The following is a 17,242-nucleotide window of genomic DNA, read 5'->3' on the forward strand; positions in this document are numbered from 1 at the left end:
TGAGAGTCCCATGGACTGCAAGAAGATCAAACCTCTCCATTCTTAAGGAAATCAACTCTGAGTGCTCACTGGAAGGACAGATCCTGAAGCTGAAGCTCCAATACTTTGGCCACCTCATGAGAAGAGAAGACTCCCTGGAAAAGACCCTGATGTTGGGATAGATGGAGGTCACAAGGAGAAGGGACACAGAGGACGAGATGGTTGGATAGTGTTCGCGAAGCTACCAGCATGAGTTTGACCAAACTGCTGGAGGCAGTGGAAGACAGGAGTGGCTGGCGTGCTCTGGTCCATGGGGTCGGACATGACTAAACGACTATACAACACATTTGATTTATTCTGACAATGTAGTTCAAGGCTGTTTTGACCAGGGTCCTATTTTGCCTTGGCCTGGGGCCTGTGATATCAGCATACTGCATTGGAGAAGTCTGCTAATATCACCCTAAAAATGGACCAGCTATAGGGGCCCTTCTCATCCCCTAGAGCAGGCTTCCTCAACCTCAGGCCTCCAGATGTTTTGAGACTACAGTTCCCATCATCCCTGACCACTGGTCCTGCTAGCTAGGGATCATGGGAGTTGTAGGCCAAAAGCATCTGAAGGGCCGAGGTTGAGGAAGCCTGCCCTAGAGCCTGTGGTTTTTGTAATGCAGTGCTAGCCTTGAGGATGATGTTGGTGCTGAAGTGGAAGAAAGGGTTGATTAAGTTGTTTCCAGTGCCGCCGCCCTCTGCCCCAATTTTTCAGTAGTCCACAGAAAAGGGTTTAACAACCACCGACATTAAGTGATCAATCCCTCAAGACTGCCTACAGAGCTGATAATGGCAGGATGGGCAGGGAAAGTGTGGGAGAGAGTACCGTTTTTTTCTGTGCATTAGACGATGCTTTTTGCTTTAAAAAATTAGGCAAAATGTCATCTTATACATGGATAGTGACTGCAGGGGAGGAATGTGTGAGTAATGGTGGCAGCAAGCAGGAGATTGGCAGCGGTGATTGGGCGGGTGATTGGTGGCTGCAGCAAGGCCTGCTGGCGATTGGCTGTGGCTGCGGCAATTGGGCAGGTGATTGGCTGCTGTGGCAAGTGGGCAGCTAGGCTGTTGGTGGTGGTTAGTGGGCAGACAATTGGCGGCTGTGGCAAGGTGTGCAATTGGCAGTGGTGGGCAGGCGGGTGAGCGATTGGTGGAAGGAGTTCCCCACCACCAAAGCTAAAGAACTTAATTTCTTAATTTTGGGTTAAAAAACATAGGGGCCAAAATATGGTAACTTCTTTATTGTCAGAGTCAAACTAGGTACCACACAGGAAAAATATGAACAGTCCTCTGACATTGCTTACTGTATGAAAAGCAGCCATGGAAGCCACAAGTCAGAGCAGAAAAACAGTGTGAGGGAGAGGGTAAAGCAACCCCTCCCTCACACTATTTTTCTGCTCTCGCTTGTATGAGAGAGGGCTCGCTTGACCCTTTCCCTTCTGATCCATTTACTCAGAATTTGCCCCTCTCCAAGGTGCTTTCTCACCCTTGGGTGGGGGGCAGAATATACTCCCATGCAAAGTGAAAGGCACATCTAGGAGAATGATTTTATGCAGGCGAATGCCAGGAAGAGAAAGGTTAAACAAAACAGACATTCCCTCGCCGTTCCTCCATTGAAACTGGCATCTACATTTTCATTAAAAAAATAAAATAAAATCACCTGGAAATTGTTTGTGGGTCTCTTGGTTTTGAACCATTGTTCCCGGCCTTCAGAATATTCTCTGGTGGGGCCAGAAGATGGCGCTTTTCCAGTCCCCTCCCCACACATGAAGAGTCCAAATGGACTGGCATTGGCCTGGCATCTTTCCCCTGAAGGCAGCAGGCTAAGTTAAGGCGAACAGGCCAGAAGGTCAAGCGGTGTACTTTGGCTACGTCTTCCGACACCTTGCCAGCACTACTCTCCATCCCCACTGGAGATCAGCTGCATTTAGATTTGTTCTCCTGCTTATCTCTAAAAACAAAATGTGAGGACCTCGTGAACGCTTCCACAGATGAGCACTACAGTAAGAGGTACACTTAGCCTCTGGAGAATGACTTATTTGGATAGAACACTAAGAGTGCATGTTACTTGTAAACACTGCATCCAGTAGGGCGTATGTCCATATAAGCAATGCTCTTCACATTTCCCTGAGTGTAAGTTCCACTTCACTCAATGGGACTCCCTCACCCCCCAATACTCTTTTGGTATATTCTTCCATAATGTCATGACCAGTGTACTGAAGTGCGCTTCCGTAAGGACCTATGGGTTATAGTGGCTCTGCTGATGAACTTAATGGGACTTTCAAATAAACATGCATGGGCTTGGCTGTTTGTTTGAGTATATATATACTGATGCTTTTGAATTATGGTGCTGGAGGAGATTCTTGAGAGTCCCATGGACTGCAAGAAGATCAAACCTCTCCATTCTGAAGGAAATCAGCCCTGAGTGCTCACTGGAAGGACAGATCGTGAAGCTGAGGCTCCAATACTTTGGCCACCTCATGAGAAGAGAAGACTCCCTGGAAAAGACCCTGATGTTGGGAAAGATGGAGGGCACAAGGAGAAGGGGACGACAGAGGACGAGATGGTTAGACAGTGTTTTCGAAGCTACCAGCATGAGTTTGACCAAACTGCGGGAGGCAGTGGAAGACAGGAGTGCCTGGCGTGCTCTGGTCCATGGGGTCATGAAGAGTCGGACACGACTAAATGACTAAACAACAACAACTGTATCCCACCATTCTTATGACTGTATATTGACAGTGACCAGATGCTTAGCTTTTGGTTCTTCTAATTTCCCTTGTATGTTGGCTCTCATTTGTTTGTTTCCTTGAGAATGAATGAATGAATGAATGAATGAATAAATAAATAAATAAATATAAAGGTTATATAGGACATAGATCTTGCACTGATAGAAGCTGGCTGGTTGCTTCCGAACCATCGTTCATCATGATGACTATTGTATTGCTTTACTTACATTGCAAGGAGTTGGGAGGGAGAGCGTTTTAAAGATATTGCTGTATTAAAGTAGTCCTCCGACAATTTTTATTCCCTTAGAAGACTGCAACATCCCACAGTGATGCTTTTCTCCCTAGTTTAACCCCTTTTTGCTATAGTTTCTTTATGAAAGCATCCCCCCCAACCTTCTTTTTGATTGAAACTACCACTTGAATGACATAAATGGGCAGGTGTAATGTTATGAGAGAGAGCCCCCCCCCATTCCCTAGTAGACAATAAGATGAAATCACTAATTCAAAAAACAAAAAGAAACCGGCACCAGTTCATATACAGAAACTCTTCTCTCATAACAAGCACATTTTTGATGCCTTGGAGAAGTGCCAGCTACAATTGCCACAAACTAAACACGTCTTTATGTTTTCTCACTGATGCTTTGATTCCTCATACTTGCCTTTCTGCTCCTGACTAATTTCTTGATCCCATTTCATGGGTCACAGAGCAACATACCAACCACTTAGAAGACATACTTACCCACTTTGGGGATATAGAGTGAATATGATGTCATCAAACTTAACAGAAGCCAGGAACAGTCCAAGATGTTACCAACAAATATGTAGGACTTTTCTTTTCTCCTTCTTCTTCTTCTTCTTCTTCTTCTTCTTCTTCTTCTTCTTCTTCTTCTTCTTCTTCTTCTTCTCAAAACATTATAAGAGTAGATTTTATAGTTTTGTTTTTGTGGCACGCAATTTTTGTCTCAATGGATTATACTACAATATATTTTTGAGAACAGGAAGTCTGCTGGCTCTGATAAATGCAAGAAATTGTCTTCTTTAAATCTTCATGTTTAATGTGCTTAAATGTGTTTTCAGGGTGAGTCAAGAGAGAGAAGGGAATGAAGGCAATTATAGCTAAAGCTGAACCCTCTTCTAATCAGGGAAGGCACCTTTACAATAAAGTTTTAAAAACAATTTGTCAAGGAAATTGAACATTATGAGTGTTTCTGTGGGTGCACTCACACTGCTGTGTGTGTTATGTGTGTGGGGAGGTTTGAGAAATGCTAATCCTCTGGCTCTCAGGACCTGTAGAGTTAGACTCCATCTGGTGTAACTGGATTAAAAAATCTTTTCTCATTTCAAAGGTTTGATCTCAACAAGGGGTTGATGTGATGAAATCAAAGTGGCAGCTTGGATTGGGAAACGATTTGGGATTTCCTGAAATCCAGGTCTGAAGAACTTGGTTAGCGAGGTGGCAGTGGGCATGAATATATGGAAAGCACCAGTGCATTTCAAAAGAATTGGTTGCACTTAGCTGAACCATTATGTGGCGCAACTGGTTTTATTACGAAATGAAATGCATTTGGAAATACCAGTGCAAATTAATTCAGCTCTCTAACAAAGCACATTTTCACGAAGCCTCTGATTTCTGTCCCTAGGCTATGTGCTGCAAAACTGGTGAGACAATGTTAATTATTTTCAACAGGTGGAATTTCAAATAATTAACATTGGTGCTGGGGGTGGGCAGTGAGGGTTTGCTACTGACTGCACTGGAACATATACTGAATATGTTTCAAATGAATCAATTCCTCAGTTTATCTGTTAACATATCATTTCTTTCATTTAACACTAAAAGAGATGTGCATCCACAGGACTCTATCCAGTACAGTGTAAGTATGGTATATACTCATATATATATATATTGACATTTTTTATTTAAAAATATGGAACGCTTCACGAATTGGTGTGTCATCCTTGCACAGGGGCCATGCTAAGCTTCTCTGTATCGTTCCAATTTTAGTATATGTGCTGCCGAAACGAGCACTGTTATATACCGGTACTCATTTGGCTTGTGACATATTTAAGCATGCCACACATTTTTCACTGAAAGTATGTTGTGCAGGTCTTGTTCACCTCAGATATTCCAAACCCCTTTTCTGAATTTGCAGGTTTGGGGACCTATGGAAAACTTACTCTAAGAAACACACATCTTACTACAGTGCAATAGGTCTAATACTGAGAGGGTGCATTTGTGGAGCTGGAAACCTGTTTCTTCACGTCCATCGAGGCCATGGAGTAAGCTCAATAAAGGGCCCTCACTTCACTGGTTGGGCATGTTATGAGTTTTTCTCCAGGCACCTTATCATTTGTTCATGGCCTTCAGCTCAGGTGTATACCAAGAAGACTCATGGAAGAGATGAGAGTGCTTGGGAGAGATCACATCAACCACCACTCTCCATTCCAGAAGCCAACTGGGACTTCAGTGGCATCAACTCAACCACTTGGAAAATCCCACAAAGCCCTAAAAAAAGATCTATCAACATCCATTTGCCTCTGTGAGCAAACCATTTGGGTAGGTCTACCACTCCTGCAAAGCAACTGAGAGCCTAAACCTAAACAGGAAGCAAGCTGATCACGGCAGGAAATCCTATTTTCAGTCCATCTTGTTCAGTTGAAAAACAAAAAAATCTAGAACGTGTCCTGATTCGTGCTCTGAACTGATTCATGTCCAGCACATTCGTTTAAGTACCCCAGTACAATCATTCTGGGAGTTTTCAACAATTTGAAACGGAACAGGAGGGAAACGACCTACCGGTAATTTCATTTTTAGATGGTAATATGTACATAACCTTGGTCAGATATCACCCTCAACAGACGAAAGTAGCAGATAATTGCCTGTTCCCCTATCCCTGATAACCTAATCACCTGGATAAGGTTTTGTCCAGAAGTCCTAGATTTCCTGCAGTTTTCTCCAGCTGTCCTAGTTGTGCAATAATTAAGGAACAGTTGACCGCCCCACAGAGCCTGTGATGAATACTTTTACAAAAATCAAGATATTTTACTAGAATTTCACCATCTGATGGACTATTTTTCCTTATTCAAATGTGTGATTTGGAGCTAGCTTCACGAGATGCTGTAATGAGTTGAGTAATGTCAGCTGTACAAGAGCAGATTGTTTGCATCTTAAACACCTTTGAGATGCTGGATGGAACAGCTTATCCATGAATCTGTTGGAATCGTGGCCAGCTCCCAGGCTGAGAACCTCGGAGGACCTCAAGGACCTCAGAGTAGGTGTCCTCAAACAAAAGTGCATGAACCCAAGATCTCAAGAGGGACAATGGATTCTGTTCTCATTGGTGAGAGAAGGCATATCCATATTTACATAGGGTTATAAGATAAAGCTTCTACTGAGGTATTTCCTTTTAAATCATAAACAACTGCCCTTAGATGATTGCAGTTGCTCAGTTCATTTCAGTATCTGGTGTATCAGGATTTGATTAGAGTATGAGAGCTCAGGCACATTTTTAAAAAGTTTATTGCCAAAGTGCTGCATTCTTTTTATTTTAAAATAAAGAACCACGGACTAACACAACTCTAAATTTCAGTTTTCCTTTATGCATACAGTGCAATTTTAAACACATTTACTCTGCAGCAAGCCACATCAATCAAACTAGGAAGTTTACTCCCTAGTTCCTATCACAAGGGAGTTCTTATCACAACAACCTTAGTAATGGCACAAAATGGCCTCCTGGTACACAAATATAGCTGCTGGACTCGATTTGATGATGTGAAAGTGTGTTAAAAGGATTTGTCAGTAGCCAAGATCCCACAGTTCCACTCATTCCTGCCCTAAAAGATGAAGGTATAATGGTCTGTGAAATCCTCTGCAGCCACACAGCATTGTGGCTGCCACCCGCACATTGACATACACAATGTGCCTATCCATTGGCAAGCGCATACCATGGGAGAGCTCTCTCAGGGGTTTCTGCTGTGGTACTGCTCATGTTCCTCAGTCTCTCGCGAGGGTATATGCAGCTCTTAACACAAAAGGAAAACCCACATGGGGAAAAGGTGGTGAAGACAGCAGTATCATACACTGCCCAAGCCAAAATCTGTTACAAAAGAAAAACTGGATCTGCATAAAACGAACGCAACCCTTTCGTCCCCTCCCTCCCGGTAACATTTTACTATCTTTCTTTTACTTCCAGTATGAAGAATGGGTGTTATGAAATCATTACAGCGTAGTGGATAGTCTCAGACTATGGAGAGCAGCATCTTAAATCCCCACTCCACCCGCCCCCCTCGTCCGCCCCATCCCCATCCTTCAACGCACTGGGTGGTCTTGGAGTCACAGTCCTTGTTCGGCTTCAGCCCCTACCTATAAAATGGGGACATAATTAGCAATCTATCTCATTGGGATGTTATGAATGAGATAATGGCGTAAAGCGTAAAGTATTTTTTCAAACCAGTAAAGTTCCAAGCGACAAACAGGAGCGATATGAAGGGATAATGGCATTTCTCTTTAGTATTCACAGTATAATGAAGAGGAGAAGGGAAGCTGATCAGCTCAAAAGCTGAAAGAAGGAGGGACACACAACACAAATCGCAAAGAGACGGTGGCAACAAAGGCACTTCTCACACGGTAAAGTGCAGCATCACTCCTCAGTATAAAATTCCCTCTTTAAAAACCCCTTCCCTCCTTTCTGAGTAGTCTGTGCACCACATCTGTTTCTTGGGTTGTCATGGGTGGAAGTTTTGTTACCTTAAAGGACATCATTTGTCCTTTCTAAGTATGTATGTGCTTTCCAAATAAGCCATACAAAAAAATGTGGATTGCAGCAAGCTTTCAGCTTTTAAAAGACCCCAGGAAATCACTGTAGAGAGAGTTCCTACCGAGACTTCAGAAAGGAGTTGTCTAAGGGATAAAGTCTTGTCTGAAGTCTCTTCGGTTCTGCCTCTTATCTGGTAGTCACAGTTGTGCTAAACGTCTTACCATTTTTGCATCAGAGAGCAGAGAAGGACTCAAAAGGCCTAGGCCAAAGCAAACGTTCTGAAAAGATCTTTATGAAATCATTTCTCTTTGCAAATCCATAAAAATCGCCCTGGCCTCCTTATCAATGGAGAGGCTTAAAGAGGGTGCAGAAGTCATTGAATTATGATGTGCTTGTTTTAATGAAATTCCACCCCTGCGGAGAAGTACCCTGCAGATTTTCCATATTTCAGCATGGGAAAGGTTTGATGCTTTCCTGCCGGTGCCAAGAGTTAATTGAAAACATTTCAGGAGAAATTCAGCTTGGGGGCCAACGCTCCCATGCCTTCATTATTCTTAACAATACCAGAGGAGTAAATAATTATTAATAGGCATGTTGCATTCTTTTATAGCGGCTGTGCATTTTCGAGATACGTGACTTTCACATTCTTCCCAGCTACCCCAATAAGATATTTGAAACAAATTAAGAGAATAAAAAGTTCTGGAGAAAAACATGTCCATCTAATATACTATACAGTTTGTCACTTATCTTTCACACTAGACAGTCATAGCTAATTAAGTGGATGGTGTTTAAAAAATGCACACAATTGCCTTTTTCTTCAAGGCTTTCCGGTGTGCTTTTCATTAAAAAGCTAAAACGCCAGCATATCATGAATGATTTTTGTTTGTTGGCTTGCAGCCTTTTCAACTGCAGGAGGATTCTCAGGAAGACTTGTGTTAGAAAGACACACATGAAAAGGGCTAATGTGGCAATTGCACAATATAAAATTATAGTTGCTGTTAATATGCCTAACCAGTGTTTTAAAAACTTTAAACTGATTTTGAAACAAAAACCTTATGATGTTAGTGTTTCAAAATGCTATTTGAAACAATATCTCCCCCCCCCCCCCAAACCCCTGCATAAAAATGATTGTCTTGTTGGCTGGTTTACTAGCTACCTCTTGCCTCCCAAGGCAAGCTGTTTATGTTTTAATTTACCAGCATCTCTTCTCAGTTTCATACTCTGGCTCTGTGCCTTGACACTTTCACTCTTCTTTTTATGTTACCTTCCCAGCGCAAGGCGGAAGAATTAAGCAGGTTTCGCACTATGAGCTGAAACATTACAGAAAATTATGAGGGGTTGCCTGCATTGGTGTCCATCATTACTTAAGGATGCCTCCACCATACCAATAATACAGTGGCACCTCGGGTTACATACGCTTCAGGTTACATATGCTTCAGGTTACAGACTCCACTAACCCAGAAATAGTACCTCGGGTTAAGAACTTTGCTTCAGGATGAGAACAGAAATCACGCGGCGGCAGTGGGAGGCCCCATTAGCTAAAGTGGTGCTTCAGGTTAAGAACAGTTTCAGGTTAAGAACGGACCTCCGGAACGAATTAAGTACTTAACCCGAGGTACCACTGTAGTTATGTGGTGCTCTGCTTCCCCAGTCCATTTTTAAGTGAAAATGCAGGAAACTGACAAATGGCCATAGCAATGGATCTGAATTTCACAACATATAAACTAACAACAATTTATACGTTCAGGGTTCTTGTGTTATTTCACAAAGCCCTAAAAGTACCTTAAGGACCCCCTGGTTCATTATGCTCCACCTCAATCACTGAGAACTTCTGATGAGGCACTTTCAGTGGTCCCCGATGCTCCTGAGTTTTGGCTGGAAACTTTAGTGACAGGCCCTGTGGAACTCATTGCCATTAGAAATTAAGCAGGAGATCCCTAGCGGGCTGCGTAGAAAGGCTTGCCAGACAAGAGGGTCCCTACTTCCTTAGATATTTTCCCCTTAAGTTTTTTTTTTGGGGGGGGTGTTCCCCAAGCCTGCTGACAACTCCCCCTTCTATGAGGATAGTGCAATTTAGCTACATAAGGATCCACACTCAGAAAAAATGAGTTTCCTATTAATATATATGGACTCTGACAGATAATTTTCTCTCTTTCTCTTTGCTTTCCACCAGCCCAGTAGCCATCGGCACCAGAGTAGCTGTGAATTACTGGGAGAGGGAAGGATGTGATAGGGGTGAGCACTGAATTGGTTCTGCCACCGTGTTTGCACCACACCGACTGCAACACTGCTTTGTCCCTTCCAGTAACTCCCAGTTTCCCTTGTTTTAGAATGGAGTTAATGGCTCATGAGGGGTGGCAAATTATGGATCCCACCTCCATTCTATAACAAGGGATACAGGGAATTGCTGGAACTATAAAAAGAGAGCGAAAACTGAATGGCATAAGCTGCAAATTGATCAGCAGTAGCTGTGCAATTGAAACCATGAGACCATAATCTTTTCAGCAAATGGGGATGTTTTCAGTCTCTGCTGTTGCTAAGCAAACTGTGAAGTACATATTTTGGAAAACTGTAGTAGTTACGGCAACAGCTCTTATTCCTGTAGCTATTGAGCACGCAACTGAATGAAATTATATGAGTCTGATAATGAAATTGTAGAAGAAATCTCCATTCTGTGGTACCTCATTCTCTTTTTCAGTTGACTCTCTGGGTGTGTGGCAGAAACACCAAATGCTTTATAGTTCCGCTGCCGCAACAAACTTATGGAACCCAAAAAACCCAAATGCATGTATTTTGAAGGGATGAAAGTCACTATTGTGAGAAAAACCTAATTTGTTCATGGGACTTTCAAGGTGGGCCTTCTATGTACCAGTGGATAGCACTCATAGGGTACAATAAGATGGAGATGTATGATGGTGCTAGTGAGAGTGATTTTTCACTTCAAGTGTGAAAATGTCTTGAGACTTTGCTGTGCACAAGCTCACATCCGCATTTCCAACCCTTCATGCTTCCTTGTTAAATCTGTTAACTGTTAAGACTTGAATCAACATATTTACAGCAATTTTAGAGATTTCAAATACTCATCTGGGGCTTTTCCCCTGTGCTCTGATACAAATGCTTTTGTACAATTGTCAAAAAAACAACTATTTCAGAGCCAATAACACAGGGTAATGAAACACAAGGAGGCTGCAGAGTAATGGTAGGATATGCAAAGTCAATGTTCCTTGTGTTTAGTTGCATAAAGCCCCATTCTTTGGCACCTAAAAGAACTTATTTTGCCAATGTTTGAGTTTACCTGGACCATAATATGACTTTCACAAGAAAGTAATGCTCACCTGAATTACACACCAAGTGTATTTCCACCCCATAAATTCTTCTCTAGCTTGTAATGTGTGGGACGCAGGTGGCGCTGTGGGTTAAACCACTGTGCCGCTTGAGCTTGCTGATCGAAAGGTCGGCGGTTCGAATCCCTGTGACAGGGTGAGCTCCCATTGTTCAGTCCCAGCTCCTGCCAACCTAGCAGTTCAAAAGCACACAGTGCAAGTAGATAAATGCACCGATGGGAAGGTAAACAGCATTTCCGTGCACTGCTCTGGCTTCACCAGAAGCGGCTTAGTCATGCTGGCCACATGACCTGGAAAAACTGTCTGCGGAAGCGGACAAATGTTGGCTCCCTCGGCCTTTAAAGCGAGATGAGCGCTGCAACCCCAGAGCCGTTTGCAACTGGACTTAATTGTCAGGGGTCCCTTTACCTTTACCTTTAGCTTGTAATGTAAACAGAGCTTCTTCAGCAAGGAGCCCTGGGAAATGTAGCTTCCCATAGTGCCCATGTAGTTGGTAAAGAAGTCAAGTGCCTTGGAAATTATGTGGTCCAAGACTTCTTGTACGTTCAGGAATGTTCCAGGTGGAAGGAGCCATGGAAAATTTGGTTACATCGCATCATATATTCAAAACATCTCCTTAGACTTAGTTGAGGGTTTGGGGGATGAGGCTGAGGTAAATTGGGGGAGGACTTAGCAGCCAGCAGCAGTTCTTCTTAGCCGCTTGCAGTCTCTGGAATCTCATGACCAGGAGCTCGTGATCAGGACTTGTAAACAGGGGCCTTCAGTGGGAGAGACGTGGGCAGCAAGGGGGCTTCTGCAGTGACCTGCAAGTCCTTTGCCATGTTTGTCTTTCTGTCTGCAAATTTGCAAAACTACACCTGCAGCAACTGCAAGCTGGTTGCCTTGCTGGAGGAGAAGCTGTAGCAACTTGGGGCCTGACTATCCACACTTTGAGTTGTCGGGCAAGATGCAGAATTTCTCAATAGAGCAGAGTAGATTGTCTTGGAACAGCAATGTACTGGTGGGGGACTGCCCCCTAGGTAAGAGGAAGGTTGCACAGTGCAGAAGATGAACCCCTGGAGGAATGTGACACACACAAGCAGGACTATCAGGACCCATGCTGTATCACGGGAGCTGCAAAATCAATTCTGTGCCCCCACCTAGAACACTGATTCTGGGCCAGAGGAGCAAGGACATCAGTTGCAGAACTCAGAACAAACCAGTGTGGCTGTGGAAGGTACAGTGCATAGAATGATTCCTGCCACCCCCAAGAAGAGACAGAGACATATAGTGGCGGTAGGTGACTTCCTACTGAGCAGGAGAGAGGCAGCAGTGTGTGGCGATAACAGGATGCCCTGGGAGGTGTCCTGTCTTCCAGGTGCAAAGATTCAAGATGTGACAGAGAAGTTACCAAGTCTTATAAAGCCCACCGACTACAACCCCTTCCTTCTGATTCATGTGGGTACAAACGATACTGCCAGACACAGCCTTCAACATATAGCAAGGGAGTATGAGACTCGGGTGGCGCTGTGGGTTAAACCACAGAGCCTAGGGCTTGCCGATCAGAAGGTCGCCGGTTCAAATCCCCGTGACGGGGTGAGCTCCCATTGTTGGGTCCCTGCTCCTGCCAACCTAGCAGTTCGAAAGCACGTCAAAGTGCAAGTAGATAAATAGGTACCACTCCGGCGGGAAGGTAAACGGCATTTCCATGCACTGCTCTGGTTCGCCAGAAGCGGCTTAGTCATGCTGGCCACATGACCCAGAAGCTGTATGCAGGCTCCCTTGGCCAATAAAGCGAGATGAGCGCCGCAACCCCAGAGTCATCCGCGACTGGACCTAATGGTCAGGGGCCCCTTTACCCTTTACCTTTATGAGACTCTAGGTAGGAAACTTAAAGGCCTTGAGGCATATGTGGTTTCTTCATCACTCCTTTCTGTTGAAGGTCGTGGCCCAAGAAAAGAGAGGAAAATGCTGGAAGTAAACCACTGGCTGCCCAGAGGGTGTCACCAGGAAAGATTTGGCTTCTTGGACCATGATCTCTGCTTCCATGAGGAAGGACTTCTGGCAAAAGATGGGCTGCACCTCAGAGCAGTTGGCAAGAATGTGTTTGCTCAGAGTCTTGTGTATCTGAGATCAGGAGAACTTTAAGCTAAATCCTAAGCAGGATGGAGACAATATTACAGACGACAGGGAAACACCTGGGATAATAGCTTCAGTGGTGCAAAGGAAACTGAAGCAGTGCTACAGAAACCCATTAAAGGGCAGAAAACTACAAGATGGGGGGCCACTAGGGGCGCATCGGAAGATGGCTGACAATAACATCTCTCCGACCCACAGGGGGTAATTAGGAGGCTGTGATGGGAGTAATTAGCCTCCCTACCCCCCCCCAGGATTGGGGGGGCTGCCCGTGCCTGCTGTGCCCTATACCACCCCCGAATTTGAGGGGATGGGGGCACTAGGCAGAATGCCCCCCTGTGGATCTCGGTGCTCCTGGACGCCGTCCCTGATCCACGCCGCTAGCTGCAAGAACTTCAAAAGGAACAATTAGGAAGAAGCGAATGCACATATTTCAAGGAAGGAGGGGGAGTAAAGACTGCTAACTGAAGAGTTCTCTGATATGCAAGACGAGTCGGAAGAATAAGAATCAATCATGAGAAGACAGGTAAGACTCGGTATGGCAAAGGGACTGATGGGGGAGGGGGAAAAACCTTTCTTTCTTTCCTCTATGTGATAAAACAAGAACCCCCCCCTCACAAGTCAGAAATGCCGCTTTAATGACTTAAGCTGTGGATTTACGTCTGTGTGGAGATAACTTTTCTAACCAAAGCATGTTTTAAGAAGAGCGTGGAAAGTTTAAGAGCTCTGGAATGACGCAGTTAAAAATACCGTCGCCATATTGGTAAGCTCTGTCGGAGGACTTGAGTCTGGGAGGAGGAAAAGAGCTGTTTTTATACTGTGGGTGAGACTCCTCAGTGGGACTTAAGAACGACAGTTCCTGAGATTAATGATGGAAAGAGCGATGTTATTTATGAAAGTGATGATATATGGAAACCATCACGATATGAGGATTGGTCGAACGGAAAAATCCACACAGGATATAATTGGTGTTTATCTGCTTAAGGAGATTATCAGAAGAGATCATAAAGAAAAAGAAAAATGTACGAATAAGATGAGATGTGCAAACAGCAAGATAAGACTGGATAGAATTATGAACTTTATTTGGACTGATTTGGATATGAACACAGTAGCAAGAAGATGATCGGAATCCCCCTTCGAAACTTGAAATATGGGTCCCCTCAACAACAAAAATTTAAAATTCGGCTTTGTAATTCGGAATTTATGTGATGTGATTTGATTTGATTGGTCGGTTAATAAAAATTATTTTTTTAAAAAAAGAAAACTACAAGATGGAAGCAGATGGAGGGGATGACTTTTTTGGAGAAGCTGCTAAATTGTGGGCTGGATGAAGCTACCATTAGATGCATCTGTAGTTGGGTTGACTGGCAGAACCCAAAGATTGTTCACTAATGGTTCCTCATCACCCTGGAAAAAAAGTGACAAGTAGAGTTCTGTCAGGGTTCTGTCCTGGCCGTGTTATTGTTCAGCGTCTTTATAAATGACTTGGATGAAGGAATTGAGGGAATGTTTATCAAATCTGCAGATGACACCAAGCTGTGAGTGGCAGCCAATGTCACAGAAGACAAAATCAGGATTCACAATGACCTTAAAATATGCCCTTCTAAGTTCCTTCCAAAGTGCTGCACTTCCCTAAGCACAGAAAAAGACTACACTTTTGGTAAAAATTGTTTACATACAAACTCTCCGAAGGTTAGATTCATGTGCTTTTCCATACAGCAGTCAGAAAACACAGGCAGTGAAACTTGGCTTAGTTACAGTGGTGAAAGTTCCTAAATTATTGGCATAGGAACACAAGAACGGCTCATAAAAGCCATGTGGTCTGAGCCTGGAGCAACCAGCTCAGAACCTCTTCACTCGTTGAGCTTCTCTGGTAGACTGAAGGGGAACAATATATTTGATTAGCTTCCTCCCAAGATGCGGAACCTAGCTAAGCCTAGCAGGACAGCTTACTCTATGGTGTTAACCCCTTCCTGTATTGATTAGACTTAAGCATGTTGGTTATCCCACAATATGAGTGTGTGAGCTAAGCTTTCGTTAACAAAGACATTCTTACCTTCAGGCTGTTAAATTGTGTGCACCTAGACTCAGAGAATTGGAGATGGTAACTAGAAGTACATCTGGATTCTTATTTCCTTCTTCCAGATATTAAGCACAGCCTGATCAGGGATAGAAACCTCCTGCATGCAATAAGTATCCCTTACCACTTGTAGCCTGGGGGCACGGGTGGCGCTGTGGGTTAAAGCCTCAGCACCTAGGACTTGCCGATTGAAAGGTCGGCGGTTCGAATCCCCGCGGCGGGGTGCGCTCCCGTCGTTCGGTCCCAGCGCCTGCCAACCTAGCAGTTCGAAAGCACCTTCGGGTGCAAGTAGATAAATAGGGACCGCTTACCGGTGGGAAGGTAAACGGCGTTCCGTGTGCTGCGCTGGCTCACCAGATGCAGCTTGTCACGCTGGCCACGTGACCCGGAAGTGTCTCCAGACAGCGCTGGCCCCCGGCCTCTTAAGTGAGATGGGCGCACAACCCCAGAGTCTGTCAAGACTGGCCCGTACAGGCAGGGGTACCTTTACCTTTACCTTTACCACTTGTAGCTTCTAGTCATCATTCAGAATTTGATCTCATATCTATACTTCTGGTTTTACAGGTGTATGCATTGTTTTAATGCCAATTGATTCTTATTTTCTCTTTTAATTTGCCATTAATATTTCCTTCCTTGATGATAGCAAAATCATCACTTCCCTCGCAAACAGTTTATTCACACTATGGAAGTTTAGTGCCTTGACTACTCTTAATTCCAAATATATGCTCCCCTCACAATGTTCACCCAATTCTCCTTCTTGGCCATCTTGTATCATTTACTGCCAGAGGTAACAACTTGAATAAAATATTTTGGGGGCCCAGGTAAGCTCTGCCCCACATAACTGATCACATGACACGGCACGTCTTGAATGGTAATGTCCATCAACTTGAAGGGACTCTGGCCTCCTCAAATATTTCTTGGGGTGGGGCAAAGGGAGTTAGCTCCTATGTTTACTGCACAAGTCATATTCTGATTTCTTGTCTCTGACATGACATTTTAACATCATAAGCTTCATCAAGAACCACTACCACAAATCTATGTTGAATCTTTCCTGATCCTTGCTTTTTCTTTTCCCTAGACCTCACCTCTTTCATTTCCATAGCACATTCACTATAGTGGTACTAAAATAGTTAAATTATATTTTCAAAATGTAGTCTATTGTCTTTTATCCAAGCCCACCACAATCCACATATTGCAGGACTGCAAGTCCATATATTTTATAGAAAGAACTCTGAAGTTTTGCATTCTCTCTTTCAGTTTGGCAGCCTGGGCGTTTATGCATATTTGGGATGAACTTGGTTTTTCATTATCTTCCTATCCAAATCCTTAGAGGCTACGGAGGCTGTAGATGTATGGATTTGTTGAATTGCAATAAAATGCCATGGACTCGTAATAAATCCAGTCAAAGAATGAATTGGAATAAAATGTCTTGTCCCAAACTCTGCTCCTGCACGGCTGCCCGTGTCCCTCAGTTCTACTCTTTAGTAAAGGAGTTTGTAGGTAAACCTCCAAAATATTCGCTGAAACAAGCTCTCCAGAAACCAAATCTTTCCCACATCCTTCCCTGCAGTTCCTCTTTAAGAGGTGTCAGCATGGCTGAAAGAATGAAGTGGCTCTGCATTGTTTGCCTGAACTATTATGTGCTTAACATTTCCATGACAAAAGTGCCACTCGACTTCTCCCCGATTAATGCAGCTTGAGGGCTCTTGTCCTCCGTTAATAAAACATTGTTGAAATCATTTATTTAGAGTCCCTGGTTACTAGTGGGAGAATGACCATCTTTGTGCCAAAATATAGTGTATACAGTTCACTATTTTGTAGTAGATCATTCCATTATTTGAGAAATTGATTAAATGGATGCCTTACAAAGTATTTATGCTAATAGCGCATTACTTGTGTCATTCAGACAGTCAGTGTGAGGCTTTTCAACTGTCTACCACAACCAATACCTCAAGTAAAATACAGTAGGCTTGTATTCGCACATGCTCTCCTTGGGTTCAACTGCTTCTTACCCTGTGTTAACCTCCATGTTAACTATTTCAGTCCCGCAGCATTTGTAAGCAAATGGAGGGAGCCTCTCCTCTCCACACCCCGTGGTCTGTTATTTTGGGCAATACATAGGGGAACATTCTGTACTGCTACGTACTGTGGTATCTGTCAGAAATGATCAAACCGGTTAGGTCTGTGCTTCACAAAAAATTT

At 43.7% G+C, this 17,242-nt stretch overlaps 1 non-coding gene across 1 annotated transcript; it reads right to left on the reverse strand.

The window, feature by feature from the left end:
- Window positions 1-4,666: 4,666 nt before the first annotated feature.
- On the reverse strand, window positions 4,667-4,773 carry LOC114606935 (U6 spliceosomal RNA). Its single transcript, XR_003709010.2, has one exon. It is a non-coding gene; the product is annotated as a U6 spliceosomal RNA (small nuclear RNA).
- Between the last annotated feature and the right edge of the window lie 12,469 nt (window positions 4,774-17,242).

The sequence above is a fragment of the Podarcis muralis genome, chromosome 11, assembly GCF_964188315.1.
Source record: "Podarcis muralis chromosome 11, rPodMur119.hap1.1, whole genome shotgun sequence".
Lineage (NCBI taxonomy): Eukaryota > Metazoa > Chordata > Lepidosauria > Squamata > Lacertidae > Podarcis > Podarcis muralis.